General features: G+C 42.5%; 1 long non-coding RNA gene across 1 annotated transcript; it reads right to left on the bottom strand.

The window, feature by feature from the left end:
• Positions 1-4,373: 4,373 nt before the first annotated feature.
• Positions 4,374-7,030, bottom strand: LOC110595527. The gene is made up of 2 exons (XR_002481903.1): positions 6,930-7,030; positions 4,374-4,735 (listed from the first exon to the last, which is right to left on the bottom strand). It is a non-coding gene; the product is annotated as an uncharacterized LOC110595527 (long non-coding RNA).
• Between the last annotated feature and the right edge of the window lie 1,965 nt (positions 7,031-8,995).

The following is an 8,995-nucleotide window of genomic DNA, read 5'->3' on the forward strand; positions in this document are numbered from 1 at the left end:
ATGGAGATAATAAGAGTATCTACGGCTGAGGCGGAAGGATGCCGGAGCCCAGCAGGTAGAGGCTGCAGTGGCCAGGAGCAGCCACTGCACTCCAGTCTGGGCGACAGAGTGAGACTGCAACTCAAAAAAAAAGAGTATCTACTTCATAGAATTACTGTGAAAATTAAATAAATGAACACATTAAAATGCTTAGAGCAATGCTTGGCCTGTAGTGAATGCTTTATGTATGGGCTATATTATTATTATCTGAAAAACAATGTCAACTTTCCCCACCAAACTGCCTTTGTAACTACCACATACCTGGGAGCACGGTTTCTTATAAAGCTATGTTACTTTATGCAGTATTAAATGCACATTTCCTTGTGCGTCAAGTAAAACTGGCCACCCTAGGGGAGGACTTTATGGCTGGAAGGAGTCCTCAACATCGAGGACTTCATCTGAAGGCATCTTCAGCCGGGCACAGTGGCTCAGCCTATAATCTCGAGCCTTGGGAGGCTGAGGTGAGTGGACTGCCTGAGCCCACGAGTTCGAGACCCGCCTGGGCAACTTGGTGAGACCTCATCTCTACAATAAATTGGAAACATTAGCTGGATGTGGTAGTGTGTGCCTGTAGTTCCAGCTACTTGGAAGGCTGAGGCGGAAGGATCACCAGAGCCCAGCTGGTCTAGGCAACGGTGTCTGGGAGCGGCCACTACATTCCAGTCTGGGTGACAGAGTGAGACTCCGACTCAAAAACAAACAAACAAAAACAAACAAACAAACAAAAATGTATCTTCATCTGAAAGCATCATTTTGTAGACGACACAATCGAAAGGTGAGGCAACTTGCCCAAAGCTGTGGAGCAAGTTGTAATCTGGTGGCCAAATCCAGATGAGAACAAAGGTCCAGCTTTCCTCTTTGCGTCTAGGTGCTATTTATTAATACATAATCTCCCTTTATCCTCGACGGATTATTAGTGTTCCAGGTATGAAAAGAAATTGGAAACTAGGAATTAGGGTGCTTGGGGTCTCTACCCACACGCTGCCACAGACCTGTGTCATAATTTCCTTCTCCTATCCCAGTCTGAAGGGGGTTTATATGGACATTCGTTTTTTGGCCACCAGGCAACACTTTTTGTTTTCTAACCACAGTCGTATTTCCTCTTAAGGAATTTACACTGCTGTGTGTGTGCTTGGGGCAAATGTCAGCCAAAGTGTCTACTCCCTCCAACCTAGGGTCAGCCCAGGAACCCAGAAAGGCTGACCGGTCCTTGAGCAAAGCTTCATGGATGGAGGGCACAAATGGAGCTCACCTGTTCTCACACATGCCAGGCTGGGTGTTCTGATGTGGAAGGCCTGGGGCGCGTCCTGAGTCATTTCTAAGCCTGGCATTCAAGTCTCCAGTTTATTCTATGCATGACCCAATAGGCCTCAAATAAAGTCTCTAATTGGCTTAAGATAAGGAGATTTGATTCCAACACTTAGCCTATTTGCTTAACTTCTCAGAACTGTTGTGAAAATTCCTGGTGGGTAGAAAGATGGCAGGAGGCAGTGGAAAATGGGAACAGAGGTGCTCACTGCAGAGTGGTCTGGGAATGGGCGGGGCGGGGGCTGCTGTTGGGGTGTGTGGTAGAAGAGAAGGTGTGAGCTGTGAGCCGAGTAAAACCGAGATCTCTGTGCACCGGCACAGAGAAGGCTCAGCAGCAGGAAGGCAGGGAACTAGGAATGATGTCAAGACAAGCTGTTGGCACATCAAAGTCCCCAAGGAGGAAGGGGAGGTCAGGGAAACAGGAAAAGACAGTGCCCTTTACTGGAGAACCTGGAACAGAAAATCGGCAACCAGAAACCTGAGAAACTGAAAGAGGAAGACTTCCAAGGACTCAATCGAGGCTCTACCCACTGTCACAACAAAACAAGATGTTATAGGGAGCCCTAAAAAAGTGAAGCCAAAAACTGTTTCAAAGACAGTCTGGACAGCAGAAGCCAGTAGTCATCTATTCTTTCTTTCATTACATCAGCTTGCATGCATTCACTAAACATCTGTCATACGCTGGCCATTGAGCTACATGCTGGGTACGGAGATAAACACCACTGTGCCTCCCTTCATGGGATTTCCAGTTCAACAAGGAAGGGGGAATAAAAAGACAGACGATCACAGCCAGAGAGATAGGTGTGTGTGTGTGTGTGTGTGTGTGTGTGTGTGTGTGTGTGTGTATGGAGAGCAGACACAAAGGATAAAGCAATAGTTCCTACAGGAAACCATGTGGTGGGAGCATCCATCCCCAACAATCAGAGGAGGACTTGCAAGGACTCCAGGAGAGTTACCCACATGTGCACTGCAGCCTAAATTGCTGTTCACTCAGGCTTTTATCCTATTTAGTGACAGGGAAAGGAGCATAGGAGGCCACATTGGGCTTTGCTCTGGTTCCCAAAGGCCTGGAGGGTTGACACCAGAAAACCTAGGGATATGCACAAAACCCTCCTACCAAAGTGTGGTCCCTGGACCAGCAGCATAGACCTCTCCTGGGAGCTTGTTAGAAATACAGGTTCCAGGCCTCAGCCAAAACACATTAAATCACACTCTGCGTTTTACCAAGGTTGCCAGGTGATTTGTAAGCATGTTAGCATTTGAGAAGCTTCTGTTTGATGATTGCTGATTCTTACTGATGCTGGTGAAAAAGGATTTCACTAGTTAAACCCTTAGAGAAGTACTGTGATATTCATCCAAGGGTAGGTAAATTAGAAGAACTGAACCATGGCGGCTAGGAAGAGAATGTAACCAGTATTCTTGGGGACAGTGGTGCAGGGTTGGGGGAATGGCAAGAAGACTTGGTAAGACGGGTTCCTATGGGTTGGACACACCATATAGCTACTGATAAAATACATAATGCTTAGTTAAATATGCATTTCAGATACATAATGAATGACTTTGTAGTATGTGTCCTATGCAATGATTGGGATACATACTAAAATGCTATTCATTGTTTACCTGAAATTCATATCTAACTGAGCATCTTGTATTTTTATTTGTTAAATTTAGGAATTTTAGTCTATCAGGGTCTAAGTGTCACCTCTCAACATCTAAAAGGGTTTAAAACTATTAAAACAAAGGGATCAACTAAGAATAACCAAAAGAATAGAATGGGTGACTTAAATTTAGGCCTGCCAAGTAAATTAACTTAGGGACATGTTTGTAATTTGTTTTAATATTTTCAATGCAGATATAAATGTAGTTGAATCACCAATATCTTCCTGTATAAGAATAAGATCCAGAGGTGGCAGATGGTTAAGTAAATGGTACTTGAAAAATAAAGCTGAATCTTTAACTAACACCACATAGATAAAAGACCTGAAAGTGAAATATAGCTTTTAAAAGTTGATAGAAAAAAGTACAAGAGAATATTTTAATTACCCAGGTGAAGAGAAGAACTTTTTAAGTTAAAATTTTAAGACATTTATGAACCAGCCATTCCACCACTAGGTATGTATCCAAAAGAGTTTAAGTTGGTATGTCTAAGAGATAACTGCACTCCTGTGTTCATTTCAGCATCATTCATGATGGCCAGGCAATGGAAGCAACCCAAGTCCTCATCAATTAATGAATGAATGGATGAAGGAAATGTTTTATGCGTGCATGCAAACACACACACACACATACACACACACGAAATACTATACAGTCTTAAAAAGAAAGAAGTTCTGTCATTCATGACAACATGGATGGAACTATAGGATATTATGCTAAGTGAAAGAAGCGAGGCACAAAAAGACAAACGCTATACGATCTCACATATATGTGGAATCGAAAAGAGTCAATCTAATAGAAACAAAGAGCAGACTAGTGGTTACCAGAGGCTGGGTTGTGGGGAGGGTATGGGAAAAGGGAAGATGTGGATCAAAGGGTACAAAGTTTCAGCTAAACTGGATATATACTTTTAGTGATCTACTGTACTACATGATGTCCGTAGCTAATAATAATGCACTGTATATTTCAAAAATTATTGAGAGAATAGATTTTTAATGCTCTCATCACAAAAAATGATAAGTTGGTGAGGTGATAGATATGTTAATTGAGTTGATTGAGTCTTTCTATAATGTATACATGGATCAAAGCATCACATTGTGCCCCACAAATGACATAATTATTCTTTGTCAATTAAAAATAAATTTAAAACAAGTTAAAAAACAAACCATAAGGCAAAAAATTAACTTGCTTACATCAAAATTAAGAATTTCCTTTCAACAATGGACACCATGGACAAATAGAAAAAGACAAAGAAGAGGTGAAGATAGCCGCTAAAAACAATTAGGATTGATTTGGAAAAGATACAAGGAACTGTTGAAAATCAACAAGAAAAGGATAATAGTCCTACTAGAAAAAAAATGGGCAAAGACTACAGATAGGAAATTTACTTAAACAGAATCTCAAAAAGCTAATAAGTTCATTGACGGGAGGTTCAAAATCATTAGCATCAGAGGAAAGCGCAGTTGACTAACATTGACATGTCACTTTATACTAGGCCATGCTAGGCTGTATGAGACTGGAGCGTGAACAGCTGAGCAGCGGGAGAGCTGGCAGGGATGGGCACACTGGGGGAAAATCTTGCCCTGCTGGTGGGGGACAGGCAGCCACTGCTTCGTGAAAGTCAGCACACACACACCCCATGGTCAGCATATTCTTCCCAATTCTCACAGAATTTCAGAGGAGGCAGTACATCCTTTGTGGAGGGACATCTTTGTGTCCTGAGTGTCCATCTCTGTGGGAGTGGAAGATATGGTAGGTTAGACACACCATGGAAAGTTATACAAAACTCAAAGCAAAGGTCACACAGACCTACACCAGTAGAATGGTTCTCATAGACAGAAGCTCAGTGGACAAAGTGAACACAGAATCACATCTATAACACATTTCCATTTACACGTATTCAAAAATATGGCATATTTTATGAAAAACGTGAACTATACGAAGAATAGATGGGTTGAACTTGCTTGGAAAGGAGAATGGGAGAGGAGTTCTGAGATATCAAAAATAATCAAAAATAGTAATAACAGTAAATAATAAAATGAAAATAATAAGTACCAAATAAGCAGTGGATAATAAAATGATAAGTAAATAAGACAGAAGAACAATAAAATTAAACGAAGAAAATGATCATCCCTGAACCAACAATGATAAAAGTGGCATGAAATTAGGAGGCAACCAGCTCAGCACTCTGCAGTCCAAGATATATGTGTGTGTGTGTGTGTGTGTGTGTGTGTGTGTGTGTGTGAATATATAAGTAAGCAACCACGGGGGTCTAAATTCACTGCCCTTGTCCCATTGGGGCTTACTCTTATGTTCCAACTTCCTAGCGCTCAACTCTGCTCTGGGCTCCAGCTCTGTTCCCCAGGCTTCTGTTGCCAAGGGCAGTCCCAGGCTCTGTGCAGTTTGCACACTCAAGTCCTGCTTCTAATGCTGGAGGTGGTTTTTCCCTGCCTCCTCCAGAGGGAAGTGACACAATCACTCACAGAGTGGTGGGTCCATTGCTCAGCCCTTGTCTGACTGTATCTGCACCTCTCACAGTCTGGGATTTGACCAGAGAAGCAGAGGACTCTGGTCAAAACTCTTCTCCTTCCCCGACATTCTCCTGCCATCTTGAATGGGAAAGAGTGTCTCCAGGTATATATTTGAAAATGCTCGTTAAGGCGGCTCTTAGGAACTCCATAGGTTGAAAACCACTGATGTTTATAAGTAAATAAATAAAAATCAGTAAGATACATGTTGAGCATCCTAATTTGAAAATCTGAACTGCTCCAAAATCCAAAATTTTTGGAAGGCTTTCATGGTGCCACAGATTACCCACATGGGTGGTAGAGATAGTGACATCTTTGATTTCTGATGGCTCAATGTATACAAATTTTGTTTCATACACAAAATTATTAAAATATAATATAAAATTACCTTCAGGCGATATGTATAAGGTGTGTAGAAACATAAATGAATTTTGTGTTTAAGCTTGAGTCTCATCCACATGTTATCTTTCTATGTATATGCAAACATCCCAAAATCAAAAAAAAAAAAAATCTGAAATCTAAAACACTTCTGGTCCCAATAATTTCAGTTAAGGGATATCCATCTACAGCGAGAATATAAAATCAATGACCAGATATATGTTATGTGTATATATATAATATATTAATATAAATTTAATATATGTATAAATTATTATAGAATAACCAATGAGAGGATACTAAGGTACACTAAGTCTCCTCTATGATAACAAAGAAAATAAAATATTTAGGAATAAATTTAACAAGAAATATGCAAAACATATATTAAACATCCTTGAAAGACACAGAAAAAAGATATGAACGAATGGAATGACATTCCTTAATCTTGGATAGGATGAGAACATCAGAAAGATACACATCAGCCTTCCTTAAATTCATTTATAAATGTTTAACAATCTCATTCAAAACAGCAACAAGCTTCTTTGTGGAGCTAGATAATTGATACTAAAGCTCTTATTTTTTAAAAATACAAGAAGAACATTCAACGTCTGGTTAGGCAAGAATGCCTTACCAGACATTAAAGCATACCTATTGAAACAGCGGGGTCCTGGCATATAAATAGACAAACAGACCAGTGGGAAAGAACAGAGAGTCCAGAAATAGACCCAAGCTCATACAGGAATTTAGTCTTTGATAAAGGTGACATCTCAAATCTACAGAGGCAAAGACAGACTTTTTAACGAATAGCCCCAGGCAACTGGCGAGTTGTTTGGGAAAAGATCCATATCTCACAGCTTCCTGACACAGAACAAATTCCAAATGGATCAGGGATCTAGATCTAAAAAAGGAAACCATGCAAAGAACTCCCAGACGCTGGGATTTCAATCGTTCCTTGACAAAGGAACTTAAGGCAGAGAGTCCCCCGCTTTTTGGTTTTCTGACCACCCCTGTCTCACCTACCTGTATAGCAGGGAACAAAGCCGTTCCATAACCTATTAAAGCTGTATTGTCGCAGGGATTGCCAGTGCTTCTTCTCATGGGCACACTGCTAGACTACATTTCCCAGACCCTGGCAGCCCCTTGGGTTTCTATAGCAGAGTTCTGCAGTGTGAGGGAAGTGCTGTGTGCTGAGGCCAGACCTGACCTAGAAAACCAGTCTCTTTCTCTTTCTCTCTCTTCCCTCGTTGGCCAACCAGGCAAAGACTAGAGCAGTCCTAGAGATGGTGTGGAGCCACATGATGGAAAAAGCCTGGATCCCTGATGGACGGCATGGAGTGGAGAAACCCCACCACCAACAATGACTTGCACTGGGCTGCAAAGCAAATGAGAAATAACCTCTTACTGGTTACGCCACTGAAATTTAGGTTTTGTCTACGACAGTAGCTAGCGTTACTTGCTCTGACTAATATGGTACGACAGTTGCTACCACAGTAGAAAACTCTCTCAACCCTTTAGAATCTTTTCTTTCTTTCCTGCCTCAGTATATATGTAATATATAAACACAAGAACCTGCACATTTTACATTGAATAGATAGATGCATACCAATCCACATCTAGGTTCCTGCCCGTTGGTGCTTCGAGGACTATAAGAAGAGAGGGATAGGACGACATGAGCATGCGGCAAAAGAGAACAGAATGCTGGGAGACACAAAATCCTGGCACCAAAGACAGATCACAAAGATCAAGTCCAAAAATGTTGGAAATTGTGTGTTGTTCTACCTCTAAGTTAAAGCTCTCATAAGTTTATTTAGAGATTAAACCAGAACATAGGGAGCACTGTTACAGTTGTAAAACTGCTACTTTAATGAAGTGGCTTGACCAAGTCAGACAGTGAAGACATGGTAGCCTGGATAGGGAGGGAGCCAATTAGTCAGGCAAAACCATAGTGGGTAGGTAACAGCACTTAGAATTTCATTCTTCGGAGTGAAAATAAGTTGTTTTCATTTAGCCAGCAGTGCCCCCACACCCCCATGCCGCCCGACATGTTTTAATAGGAACACAATGTGGCTGACTCCCTGAGGACAGATCAGAACTTTCTCGGGCACCAGACTGACCATACCACACTGACCTCCCAACCCCAGCAGAGCACAGAGAACACTCAGGGCTTAAGGGACCCAAAGGACAAGGGCCTTGCAAGAGAAGTGGCTTGGGAAAAGCGGGAAAGAAGCAGAGAGGCAACCACCGATGTGCATCCTTCACACGATGGGGAAGTCTGCAGAAAGAAAGTCAGCCTCCGAGGAATGCGTGCTCCAGCCCCCAAGGGTCCACGGGGCACTCATGTTACACCCAAACTTAGGGATGGTTTCTAGTGATCTTTGCTGTTGGGAAGCACTGTACATGCCATTCACAGAGTGTGGGCACTGAGGTGATGAGCACCACCGAGAGAAGCTGGGTAAGTCCAGCTTCCTTGGGCAAGAGAAAGAACAAAGCCCTGCAAATGTCTGATGCCAGAGAAGAGCTGACAATGCATTTATAAGCTCTCTTTCTAAGCATGATTATCATATGTGTAAAATAAACACATTCAAAGGGCAAGCTAAAGACTAATGACACTGTGCGGAGAGAGTGTGCATTAGCATACGATGCCTTCCAAGCCCCGGACGCTGACTCATGTGTCCAGAGCAGGGGGGATGCATGGAAATTGCTGTGGTAGAGAAATCACTGGGGATACCAGAAGAGAAGACGTACTAACAAACTACATCTAAAGAGTTGAGATTCTAAGACAGCATCCGAGAAAGGCGTTTAGACTTTCTACCCTTCCACAGGGTAGAAACGTGAATTTGGACTCAAGTACTGTATCGGTACAGGCATGGTACTGTCTCATGGACTTAGATTCAAGACCAGTATGGGTACTAGAGAGGTAGGCCAGACTCCTTGCCAGGCCTGCAAAGCCCCATGGGGTCTGGTCCCTAGAGCTGAGGACACTGAGTGTCTCCTCCTCCCTCAGCCTACCCGTGGCTCCAGTCACACCCGCCCTCTTGCCAGAGCTGGAACATTCCACACTCCGTCCTGACTCAGGGCTCTTGCCA

The sequence above is a fragment of the Carlito syrichta genome, unplaced genomic scaffold (assembly GCF_000164805.1).
Source record: "Carlito syrichta isolate Samal-C Ts95f unplaced genomic scaffold, Tarsius_syrichta-2.0.1 Scaffold302558, whole genome shotgun sequence".
In the NCBI taxonomy this organism is placed as follows: domain Eukaryota; kingdom Metazoa; phylum Chordata; class Mammalia; order Primates; family Tarsiidae; genus Carlito; species Carlito syrichta.